This window comes from Hemitrygon akajei, chromosome 11, assembly GCF_048418815.1.
Source record: "Hemitrygon akajei chromosome 11, sHemAka1.3, whole genome shotgun sequence".
NCBI classification, from domain to species: Eukaryota; Metazoa; Chordata; class Chondrichthyes; order Myliobatiformes; family Dasyatidae; genus Hemitrygon; species Hemitrygon akajei.
Window position 1 is genome coordinate 37,479,017 of NC_133134.1, and position 13,664 is coordinate 37,492,680.

Genomic DNA, 13,664 nt, shown 5'->3' on the forward strand with positions numbered 1-13,664 from the left:
AGATGTAGTTCAGGTTTATTTCTGCCACTACAGTATTCCACCAAGTTGTCTTAGCTCTCCCGCATTTCCTCCATGCTTCAGAGGTCCAACAAAGTGCTGTTCTATAATGATGTTGGCCTCTCTTCTCATCACATGCCCAATCCATCTTCACCGTTTCCTTATGATGATTGTGGCCATGTTTTCTTGGTGACACTGAAGGAGTGAGGTGTGGTTGGAGATCCTTCTTGGCCAAGGTTGCCTAGCTTGCGAGTGTTGTACATGCTTCGTACATTCCCGATACGTTCCAGAAAACAATTTTGGTCTTGTTCTTGGCAGTGTTCAGGGCTTCTTGCCAGTAGTTTCCTCTTGGTTTTCAGTACTGTCAGTCATGCATGTACTGAGCGGAGACACAGGAATACTGTCACACCAGATATAGGATTCTTCATTGCCATTTTTGTAACAATTGTTTTTGACCAGTCAGGGTTGTTAGCCCTGAGCTGAACCCCCAAACCTGGAGGGACTAATGGACCACTCCTAGTCTGGTCTCTAACCTGACTCTCGCCAATGTAGCTCTCCAGGTCTTAGAATCATGCAAACCTCCAAACCTTGCAGCAAGGTTGTGCTCCTCTTGGAAGCCTGTCTAATTTCTTAGATGGAAAATTATGTATGGCAGGCAATGAACTAAATTTGGGGTAAAACTAAAAGGCTTGACAGTTCCTGCTGTTTCCTTGCAAAAGAATGACAATGAGGGGTCAAAATTTATGCTGGAAACCATGCACTAAAATAACAATGCACAGGAGGTCTGTAACAACCTTTCCCAGTGTCGTACATAAAAATTCCTCAGTTCTTTGATGCTTTCCTTGAAATACTGATAGAAGTAGAAAGCAATAGAGAGGTGCTTTAACCCTCAGGGGCGGAGAAGTGTCCGAATGAAAAGGCATGGGTGGAGGTTTCCAGGGAGATGAATGTCAGTAAAGATGCACTTTGGACTTGTGTTCAATGAAAAAAAATGGTAATCTCACACACATGGTCATGTTTGTGTACCTGCATGGGTAAGACCATACTCTTGCACTGCTCCATGAACCACATGGTTAGTTACAGTTATCTAACAATAAACACACATCAATCATCTCTAGATTGCAGTTCACCCCTTTTCAAGGCAATTAGGAATGTTCAATAAACATTATGTACCAGCTACTCGAACAAACAACACTGCTTAGAGTCTAAGCATGGGATGGTTGATCCTGTACGACACGCTTTCCGAAGTTGAAGAATACATAAGGTCCTTTATCTAGAAATTAGCAACGCAAACAATCTTGAAGCGATAAATACTAATGAAACTAAAAGTCGCAATATAACAAAATAAACAGTCTTAGCGTATTACATGTACTTAAGCTTTCTTCAACATAATTAAGCTAACTTTAGCTGACTTAGGGAACTTAAGTGATTTTAAATGTAACTAAGTGGTGAACAAAAGAGATCTCACCTCGACCTCATCCTCTTAGCTTAACTGTACAAAAGACATAAGCATGAATACATAACTAAAGTTCTTCGCTTCTTCCAGACCACCGTCCACATGACTAACTTCCATAATAAACACGCAACACAAAATACAATGCAGATAGAAAAGAGATACATGGCTCCTACACATTAAATATACATATTCCATGAATTAGTTCAAAAAATGAAAAATGAACCAACTCAATGACATCTGCGACTGTGCATGAGGATGATCAACCTTCCGACATTACTGTGCTCAGTTCTGGTCACCTCACTACAGGAAGGACGTGGAAACCATAGAGAGGGTGCAGAGGAGATTTGCAAGGATGTTGCCTGGACTGGGAAGCATGCCCTATGAGAGTAGGTTGAGTGAACTTGGCCTTTTCTCCTTGGAGCAACAGAGGATGAGCGGTGACTTGATAGAGGTGTATAAAATGTTGAGAGGCATTGATCGTGTGGATAGTCAGAGGCTTTTTCCCAGGGCTGAAATGGCTAACATGAGAGGACACTGTTTTAAGGTGCTTGGAAGTAGGTACAGAGAAGATGTCAGGGGTAAGTTTTTTAGGGTGGTGAGTGCATGGGATGGGCTGTTGTCGATGGTGGTGGAGGCCAATACAATAGGGTCTTTTAAGAGACCCCTGAATAGGTACATGGAGCTTAGAAAAATAGAGGGCTATGGGTAACCCTAGGTCATACCTAACATAAGTACTTGTTCGGTACAGCATTGTAGGCCAAAGGTCCTGTATTGCGCTGTAGGTTCTCCATGTTTCTATTTCAATCCACTCTGTGGAAATGTTCCTAAATTTAAAACAATACGAGACTTTCCTTAAAATTCTACTCATTTTTATTCCTAACTGAATTTGATCTAAGCAGGTTAGCTTTGAAATTTAATGGTATAAATATATAATACTCACTGGAATTTAGAAGATTGAGGGGGGATCTTATTGAAACGTATAAAATTCTAAAGGGATTGGACAGGCTAGATGCAGGAAGATTGTTTCCGATGTTGGGGAAGTCCAGAATGAGGGGTCACAGTTTAAGGATAAAGGGGAAGCCTTTTAGGACCGAGATGAGGAAAAACTTCTTCACACAGAGAGTGGTGAATCTATGGAATTCTCTGCCACAGGAAACAGTTGAGGCCGGTTCATTGACTATATTTAAGAGGAAGTTAGATATGGCCCTTGTGGCTAAAGGGATCGGGGGTATGGAGAGAAAACAGGTACAGGGTTCTGAGTTGGATGATCAGCCATGATCATACTGAATGGCGGTGCAGGCTCGAAGGGCTGAATGGCCTACTCCTGCACCTATTTTCTATGTTTCTATATATTTTTATACATTCTACAACTAACAACAGTCATGTACGTGAAGACAGGTCTGATTAATAGGAAGCAGCCCTGCATCTGCACATTTTAAAAGGATCATCAATTACTTGTACTTTTGTTGGACCTGAGAAAAATCAATCACTGAATATTACCTACAATCACTATGCACCAATGTGATAAAGTTAATGACCGACGCTGTTTTGGAGCACAAGACCTTGCACAAACTGTGTTCACAAGAAACTGATAATAATAATATTGGAATAAACTGGTGCAAGTGCCCGAATTGCACACATTTTAGCACATATTTTCATCCAATATTAGTTCTTAATTTTTTAAGGTATTGCCTTAAATACTTGTTGAGTTTAATGAACAAACATCCTTCATGCAGACATATGAAAATCAAATGAAAAATACAAAGGTTGTTGAGACAATCAGTTTTGTAGTGATACAAATGGACATTTATCACCACATTTTTCCAGCTTCTTGCCAACATTTGTCATTCAGGCAGATTTCAAACTTCCCCATGGGTATACAAATATGTTCATGCTTATATTGAAGCTCCCAGGAATAATCTGTTCCAAATTATATAAAGTGTGCAGAGAAAAATAATGATAACACTGAAGTAAAATATTGTTAATACGTAACTATAATTACAGCAGTACAGTGCTTTTAAGTCTACAAACATCGAAAGAAAACAGAACCACAAATTCTCTAGATATCATCCTGGCGCCAGACAGCCAGAACACTGATGACCTTTGAGTCGTGTGGACGATAGATTCCTTTTTGAAATCCTGTCAAACTCAATAGAACTGTCAGAGGAAAAGATGAACAGTAAGTCTCTAAGGTAGAATCTTTCCATTTGGGTTGCATTGTATATAGCTAATGAGGAAAAATCTAAAAAAAAATTATGATAGCTGCATGAAATTAATTTATTCCTGTAAGCAATGATAAACTGTAACCTAATCACAACATTGTTTAAAGTATTATGGGACAGAATTTCCGAAGGAGCTCTTCCATGGTGACTTCAGCTTGCATTGACACAGTCCCTTAAATGTGTAAATGTCTTAAGGAGCTTTATAGGTGCATTTTCAAACAAAAGTTGGCACTGAATAACTTAAGAAGATTTTAACTAGAGAACCAGAAACTTTAAGGATCTCTGTTGCATGAGCAGAAAAAGGCAGAGAAAGAGTAGATTTTAGGGGGAGTTCTGGAGCTTATAGACCGGAAGCTGAGGAACAACTGTCAGTGATGGAATGATTGAAATCAAGTTTGCATAGGAAGAGAGAATACATACAGTAAGAAATTAACATAAGTAGTGACAGGCAAGGCCTGAGATGAAGATGAAGAGAAGCTGGAGGATTTTAAAATTGAGACTACTGGAAATACAGAAATTAGAATGAATTAACAGTCCTGCTGAAGGGTCTTGGCTCAAAACTTTGACTGTACTCTTTTCCATAAATACTGGCTGGCCTTCTGCGTTCCTTCAGCAGTTTGTGTGTGTTGTTTGAATTTATTGGCTATTCATTTTCTCTCCAGGCTGCAACAAACATAGGCGATGATCTTACTTTAAATCTTTATTATTCTCAACATCGCTCTTGCACCTTCATCCGTTGGCATATATGTAACAATTGAATAAAAGAAAAATAGGCTTTCATATCTTACCTATCACATCCATTTCATGGCATCCCAAGTACTTTTCATTCAATTAAGTACTCTTGTAGCTATGAATCAAATGTTTATTTAACTGGTTTTTATTTTGTTTTGTGCCCAAGTTTGTGGATGATACGAAATTCAGTGAAGGGGCTGTTAGTTTTGAGGAAACAGGGAGTATGCAGAAGGATTTGGACAGATTAGGAGAATGGGTAAAGAAGTGGTAAATGGAACACAATGCAGGGAAGTGTATGGTCATGAACTTCGGTAGAAGAAATAAAGGCAGAGGCTATTTTCTAAACGGAAAGAAATTTCAGAAAACAAAGATACAGAGGGACTTGGGACTTCTCACGCAAGATTCCCTGAAGGTTAGTTTGCAGGTTGAGTCCGTGGTGATGATGAAGTTTTTGAGGATATTGGGGATGCAGGGGTTAATGACCTTCAAACACTTTGTACTCCATTAGCGTAAGTTGCATCCTTTGTTTTTTGCTTCGTGCAGCTATGAGGTTGTGGAATCGCTAAACTACTTCTTTGTTTCAATCAAGGACGGAACTGTCTGGTTCTGTAGAATAACAGACGTGTGTGTGTGATAAAAACTCGGAGGCTGTCTACTAAGAACTGGAAAGCAATTCCATATATGGATAATGATGGCCTCTTTGAACTGTATAAATGTTGTAGTAAGTAACCTGTTGATAGAGGTCCGTTACAAGCTCCTAGAGGGAGAGGAACACTGTTCCTCTGATACGCAAGCTCCGGAGCCTCTCACCGGCTGAGTTTGAACAAATAAACTGGTAAAAAGGATATAGTAAAGAACTGTTTGTGGTGTGGTTATTGATCCGGTGAATTTAAGTTTACAGTGAAGAAAGTAAATGCTATATTAGCATTCATTTTGAAAAGACTGGAATATAAAAGCAAGGATGTAATGCTGAGGCTTTATAAGGCACTGGTCAGACTGCACAGAGTATGGTGAGCAATTTTGGACCCTTCATCTGAGAAAAGATGTGCTAGCATTGGAGAGGGTCCAGAAGAGGTTCACAAGAATGATTCTGGAATGCAATTATGAACGTATGAGAAGTGTTTGTTGGCTCTGGAACTGTACTTACTGGAGTTTAGAGAAATGAGGGTGCGGGGGTGGGGGGATCTCATTGAAATCTACTGAATATTGAAAGGCCTAGGAAGAGTGGATATTCAGATGATGTTTCCTATAGTTGGGGAGTCTAAGACCAGAAGTACTGCCTCAGAACAGAGGGATGTTCTTTTAGAACAAAGGTGAGGACAAACTTCTTTAGCCAGAGGGTGGTGAATCTGTGGAATTCATTGCCACAGATGGTTGTGGAGGCCACATCATTGGGTATATTTAAGGCAGAGATTGATAAGTTCTTGACTAGTAGATACATCAAAGGTTACGGGGAGAGGCAAGAAAATGAGATTGAAAGGGATAATCAATCAGTAATGGTGGTATGATGGAGCAGACCCGATAGGTCTAATGGCCTAATTCTGCTCTTATATCTTATGGTCTTACGGTCTTAATGGAAGAATAGTCACATCAGAGGACATAAAACGTTCCTGATTGCAGTGATACATAGGCAGACCCTGGTATCTTGCTTGAAGGACACCACTGAATATTGGGCATTTCCATTAAAATAAAAACTTCCACTCTTCATTTTTCTGGTGCTAATTCTTATTCCATTTAATTGCAAAGAAAATTCAATAAATGAGCTCTATATTACCCACACTACCCCAACGACTATAATTAATTTAGACTACTGAAAGGCGACCTGTGCAATTAAATTCAACAAATTTAGAGTTTTGAAGGTAGCATCAGAAAGTGTACGTAAGTTCCCGATTACAGATACAAGCAATAAAAAGCCTGCAAGTGTGATACTACCTACTCTTAGATTCTTGTGCTAACCACAAGATTTACTTGGTCACTGCCAGGCACTAATCAGTAGAGGGTGCTGTGTGATCTAAATATGCACGTTATGACCACTGTGTAAAAATGGAATTGTACACTCTATAATACATCAAATACATAATACATTCATGAGCACACATTATATAATCCAATTAATCTACTTATTTGGCTGATAATTTAACCCTTCCTTAAGCTAAATATGTAATAAATATGAGGAATTAAATCTTTCCGTTGCTCATATTACGAAAGGCTCATCGACTTAATAAATAAAACCATCACAGAAAATTGTCACGTCAAATATTATTCAACAATGTCATGTGTAGAAAAACAACCCTGGTGAAGTATCTTCAACTTGAACTATTAATTGTGTTTTTCTTGCCAGAGATGTTCTCTGATACGCTGAGTGAATTGAACCTCTTATTTTATTTCAGATTTCCAGTACCTGCAGTTGTTCAAAATTCAAAAGGCAAGGCCTCACATTTTCAGAAGTTTTGACATGGAGATTGTGTTACTCTGCTCCTTAAAGCTCTAATGGTAGTGCAATAGCTTGAAAACCTTCACATGGATAGAGGGAAAAATCCTTCAGTTATTCTACTTCTACATCAAGGCTACATCAATGCCCTAAAGTACTCCCTGTTTTCAATCCACCATTCACTCCTCAAACCCTTTCAATGATAAAGGATGCATTAAGATCTCACTTCAAACATATCCAGTATTCTTACGTTCGTCACACTCACTAACCTGCAAGTCTTAATTTAATAATAGAACTGGTTTAATTTAATTTTGTCTTTTTTAAGTTTCCATTTTACATAACTTCATTTAAAATATTAGATTTCTTGCATAATCAGCCAAATAAGCTCAGTCGTTTGTTTGCTACCTTAATGAATTATTTAGTGGGGTGTATTACTGTTTGTGTTGAATGACAGAAATGTGTAAGCCATTATCCACATCCTCCATATCTGATAAATGTGAAAATCCATTGTTACTATTTTGTAGGAACACCAGATCTCTGATATTTAATTCTAACATTACATTGTTCGATGGATAAATAAATAGACTGGCAAACAATAAAAAGTATCCGGTGCACCACACCCAGACATTTAATCTCAGATTGCAGGAGCCTTGTAACCAAGGCAGCAATGTGCAGGCGCAGCAAAAAAAAATTCAAGTTGTATAACTTCAGGTTATATTGGGGTTGGAACTGGCAATGCAGATAACAAATTGGCAAGTTGATAATGAGTTCAGAAAACAATCGCAGGCAGATCCCCAACAGTAGTTAAAAAACTTTAATATATTCAAAACCTATTTAAGGCCATCCTGCCTAAGCTGGCATTACCAGTACGATGGAGACACAAGAGAGTCATGATGCTGGAGTGTGGAGGAAAAGCAACCTGCTGGAGCAGTTCAGTAGCTCAAGCAGCATAGAATCATAGAAACATAGAATATTACGTAGCATGTAAGATTCCAGAATCTAATGCCATTGATCTATTTGTATATTTTGGATTCTTTCCTCCCTACTTCCCTGAGCACATCTATGGAAATGATCTTAAAGTGTCTGACGGTCAATGTCAGAACTTGTAATGCAGCACAAAGAGCTTGCAACTAAGGTCTGAGTATTCAAAGTTCATTTATTATCAATGTGCATTTACAGTATGTCACCATATTCAACCCTGACATTTATTTTTTGTAGTCATACTCATCAAATTCATAGAATAATAACCATCACAGAATTAATGACATACCACATCAACTTGTGCATTCAAACTATGCAAATACATAAAGAAAGAAATAATAATAAGCAATAAATATCAAGAACATGGGATGAAGTGTCCTTGAAAGTCAGTCCAAGGAACATCTCAATGACAGGGCAAGGGAAGTTAAGTGATTTTATGCCCTTTGGTTCAAGAGCCTGATGGTTGAAGGGTAGTAACTGTTCCAGAACCTGGAGGTGTGAGTCCTGAGGCTCCTGTACTCTCTTCTGGATTACAGCAGCGAGAAGAGAGCCTGACCTAGGAGGTGGGAGAATATACTCTGATGACGGATGCTGCTTTCATGCGATATGTGCTTAATGGTAGGGAGGGCTTTACCTGGGCTTTAATGGGCTTTAATGGGCTGGCCTGCATCCATTATTTTTTGTAGGATTTTCAGTTCAAGGACATTGGTGTTTCCAGTCAGTATATTCTCAACTAGATATCTATAGAAGTTTGTCGAAGTTTTAGATGTTATGTTGAAGTTTCACAAACTTCTAAGGAAGTAGAGATGCTGCCATGCTCTCTTTGTAATTGTACTTACATGCTGGGTCCAGGTCAGGTCCTCTGAAATAATAACACTGAAGAATTTAAAGCTGCTAAACCTCTGATCTTCCAATAAGGACTGGCCCATGGACCTCTGGTTTCCTTCTTTGGAAGCTTCTCGGTCTTGCTAACATTGATGTAATGGCACCACAGAGCCAGGTTTTCAATCTCCTTCCTACATGCTGATTCATCACCACCTTTGAGTCAGCAAACTTGAATATGGCATTAGCCACACAGTCATAAGTGAGTAGAGCAGGAGATTAAACAAACAGACTTGTGGTGCACCCGTGCTGACGGAGATCGTGGAGGAGATGTTGTTGCCAATCTAAACTGACAGAGGTCTGCAAGTGAGGAAATCAAGGATCCAACTGCACAAAGAAGGATCGGGTATCCTGTCTGGGCCAGATTGTTTTTGGAGGTTCACCCTCCTAAAGACTGCTCGCAGGTCGGCCTCGGAGACTGAAATCATAGGATCATCAGAGGTTGAAGGACTACGTGATGGCTCCTCCGTGTTTTGATGGTCAAAGTGAGCTTAGAAGGAAGTGCTGCTGTGCTAGCCCTGAAGACAGTGAAAATTAAACTGTAGCTACCTTGTCTCTGGAATTCTGATTCTCCTCATCTTATGTCTATAATGGTGGTGGCATGGTCTCGAGAGACCATGGATCTGCGCCTGGAGTTTCCAGGGCGCAGGCCTGGGCAGGGTTGTATGGGAGACTGGCAGTTGCCCAAGCTGCAGGCCTTCCCCTCTCCATGCCACCGATGTTGTCCAAGGGAAGGGCACTAGGACCCATGCAGCTTGGCACCTGTGACGTCACTGAGCAATGTGTTGTTAAGTGCCTTGCTCAAGGAAACAAACACGCTGCCTCAGCTGAGGCTCGAACCAGTGACCTTCAGGTTACTCGTCTGATGCCTTGCCCACTAGGCCACACGCCAACGTCTACAATGACCACAGCTATAATCTTAGTATTTGTTCAGCCAGCTGCCACCAGTGTCATTATGGTTTTATGTCATTACAGTATGCATTAATGTCTTTCATTTCTGTCACTTCCTCCAAGATCATTGACCAGTGGAAATAGGGACAAAAAAATCAATAATTTAACAAGTTCATTTGACTGTGCTGAGACAAAGTTGGATTAAGGAATCAACACCAAAAAGCTTTTCCAAATTTAATTCATGCTAGTTCAGGAGATCAGATTTATGAAGGAGTTCAAACATCTAATTATGATATTTTTCATTTCAGTTTTTCCCCTAAACCACCACTGCGAAAATGCTAACAGAGATTTCTGAGCAATGGAATTTAAATTTAAATTCCAGATAAAATGACTGAGTTCATGCCTCGTCAAACTCATAGATATAGAGGATTAAAAGTAATCTATCTACAGTTCTTAAGTCAAAATAGTATTTCATTTGAAAACTTCAAACTAAAAACTGCTTTCAAACCATTGCAGTGTTCTTAAGTTCAAAGTACATTTAGTATCAAAGAACGTGGTTCACAATGAAAGATAAAGTCCATTTTCTGAGTTACTGAACCTTTACTGTGAATAGTGTTTTTTTAACCACTATGAGGACCCAACCTCATAAAGTCTATATTGGGGGTTAATTGTACATATTAATAAATATTTGCTTCATTAGCCTTTACATATTGATCCTGACAAAGAGAACATATAGGACTATTCAGTGAAGCACAACAAGCTCATTTCAATTAACAGCAAACCATCCTCCTTTTTAGAGCTGTACGCCACATCGTTACATTATTGTTGCAATATATTTCCAAGGACTTCTCTAATAATAGTCCTGTGGTGTTAATGTGCAATGAGACAGAAAACTGTGTAGATTTAGCTTGATATCATGGAGGTTTTGTCCTTGGTAGCAGTTGTCCAGAATCCCACTGACTTGAAAATTAGATTTTTTTTGTTCTGTCATCAAAAGGATTCCAGCCTTAAGCAACGTGTTTTACTCAGTTGAACAAAGGCTGTAGGATATACATTTCAATGAATATTAGTTCTATTCATGAAAATAATGTTGGCGAGATAAGGCTGTTTTTTTTTACATTCCAGATACAAAGCATGAATCAAGTATTTAATCCTCTGTGCTTCATCTGAAAAGTGAAGGAATTTTGATCATTTCTGCTTTTAGCTCTATAAAAGCTTACAAAATATTGAATTAAAAAATCTTTTCTCAAACATTACAAATCTGCAAAGTAGATGACTTAAATGTTTTTTTAAGGATTATTTCACCCAAGGACAATAAGATTACTACATGAACATTCAAAATAATGTTACAAGGGAGATTTTTAAAAAATATATCCTTAGATATCATGATGAGTTTTATAGATTTAATAATGGACTGGATATTATTGGCAGGCACCATCTAATAGGATAAGAAAATTCTTCTTAATAATTAAGTCTACTATTTTGTTGAGATTGAAAAACAGAAACTTCATATAAGGACCTGCTTATTGAATGAAAATTGCTCTGATCTTGCAAAATCACCAGAAGTTTAATAAGCCCAATACTATTTTTCATCATAAATAGCTGTGATGTTACAACAACAGCCAGTATTTAGACAAGGCTCTATTTCTGATCCATAAAGAAAGACTTGAGGGACAAAGTCGAATGACACAGTACTTTTATATTCTAAACAGGAACCTTGGCTCTGTGCACCTCACCAGAATTATCCTTTCATATACCCTATGCTGGAAATGTTGAAGAGGCTTCAGTGCACAGGAAATAATTACAATGAGAGACTAGCTTACCCTTTAGATTTGATGATGAAGATAGGTATTTTAGTTGAGTTTCTTTCCTTAAGATGTGGTTGTTTTAATTTATTTTTTGTTCTTGCAGAATTCTGTGAAGTCCTCGGCCACATCTGTAGATGATTAATAGAATATCCCTGCTTCATGGAACATTGCTTTCTTTGTCTTACAATCTGCCACCTACAAATGAAGGGAGACAAATAGTTAATTGCAGTACATTAGAAAAGAATTCTAGTGGAAGATTAATATTGCTTCTGGTTTGAGGGAAACAGCCAGAGAAAAATGGATGAGATCCGTGAAACCACATTAAAAGACTCATCCCTTGAAGGAAAAATTAACCTGGTTGTTCATTGCTCTGTGAAGCAGCCTACCGAAAGTTAATCGTTCTTTGATCCAACCTTTTATGAATAGCTCTGAAGCTATTCATTTTATTTTCCTGAATTCCGTGAACTCACTCTTAATGATACATGTCCCAACAAATACATCTCTGTAATGTCAATTTTCGGTCAATGTTATATACAGAATTCTCCTTTCAATGTGAACAACCTGAACAAGGTTGTAACGCCTTACAGCTATAAAGACATTAGAAACATAAATTGTATGGTTATGTGGACAAGCAATTAATCCTGATTGCATTAAATGGCACTTCAAGAAGTTTCCTGTCCAAAACCAATTGTTGTTCCTTTCCGTGCCACGTGGCACATCAGGCAGCGAGCTTGCCATCTCTTCAGCATTTTTTGTCAATTTTTTACAACTCGACGCTCAACCCAGAACAGATGGAAAGCATGCAAGGAGCCGGTCGGATTTGAACCAAAGACCACTCACGTCAAAGTCCGGTGCGGATGCCACTACACCATCAGCAGTAACAGCAGTTTGCTTATAGCTACGTTCTCATTCTCATTATGACCAGCATCCAAGCATGTTATGTTTTGTTGGAGGTGCGTGTTGGAGGTGAGTGATTTCTGTCAAATCAACAGAATATATATTTGTTTACAATAATAATATCCTTGAAATATGATGAATATAACACCAAAGAAATCTAAACCAAAAACAGAAAATTACGGAAAGTGAGCACGTTTAAGTTGCAGAGAGCATTATTGACAAGATGATGATCATCAAATTTCAAGAAAACTATTAAAGGTGGAGGCGGAGTGAAGTTAAAATGGCGTTTAACGGCGACTCCTTTGCTTGCATCTTCAGAAACAGCTCTATTTCCATCTTTAATATCTTTATTTTTCCCTTTCAGGGTTCTTTTGAAGACCCTGACCTGGAGTTACACGCTGACTTCGGTTCTTTGCGGGAATGGGACACGTTCTCGGGGTTTCACGACTGGCTGTTGTTCAGCATGCCAAGGGTTCGGCCTGGGAGTCTGGCTTGAATTCGGAAGCCTAAGATCTCGGGACTCTGAAGATGGGCAGATTGAGGGTTGGTGTCACAGCAGGAGACCCGTGTGTCATCAGAGGAGTCAGGATATCTGTTGTGAGCCCGAAGACCCGGGATTTTTGTGATCTTCAGGCACAGAGCTTGAAAAAAGTGACGTAACAGATTTTTAACATCATAAACCAGCGAGTTGCTTGTTATGTCTCCCCGCTCACTGGGAAAAAAACGGAGACACCTCTTTCTCCTTTATTAGGGAGAGAGAGACTCTGGCATGTCGAACACCGGATGAAACGCCAAGTCTTTGGGGTAACTGCAAATCTGTCTGTTTGCTAATTCTTTGCTCACACTAAGAGCTCAGTGCTGGTACCGATGCTTGCTTTTTCTTGCCGGTGGGGGGAGGGGGGTTGATGCTCGCTGCTGCTTATGCGCAGGAGGGAGGGGAGCTGGGGGGGGGGGTACTTTGGGGTTCTTAAGTTTATCTGTCATTTATTTTTGGGGGCATTTTTCTGTTTTCATGGATGTTTGTGAAGAAAAAGCATTTCAGCATGTATATTGGATACATTTCTCTGACATTAAATTGGACCGTTCAACCTTTGAAGTTCAAAGGTCAAGAGACAAAAAAAAGAATAAAATGAAACAAATTGAAGCTGAAAATACAGCCAGAACTGTGAGAGTTGGGGGTTGGGGGGGGGGGGGGGAAGAGAGAGAGAGAGAGAGAGAGTGAAAGAAATGGAGACACAAGAGCCTGCAAATGCTGGTACCTGGAACAATCAATAAACTGGAATTCAGCAGGTGAAACAACATCTCTCGAGGCAAAGGGGTGGTCAATGTTTCAGGTCCAGACCCCCAGCATCAAGACTGTGATCATA

The 13,664-nt window shown here is 39.2% G+C and overlaps 1 long non-coding RNA gene across 1 annotated transcript; it reads left to right on the plus strand.

Annotated features, from left to right (window-relative positions):
* Positions 1–3,538: 3,538 nt before the first annotated feature.
* LOC140735088 (uncharacterized) lies at positions 3,539–13,161 on the plus strand. The gene is made up of 3 exons (XR_012100683.1): positions 3,539–3,632; positions 11,504–12,366; positions 12,662–13,161. It is a non-coding gene; the product is annotated as an uncharacterized lncRNA (long non-coding RNA).
* Positions 13,162–13,664: the final 503 nt, after the last annotated feature.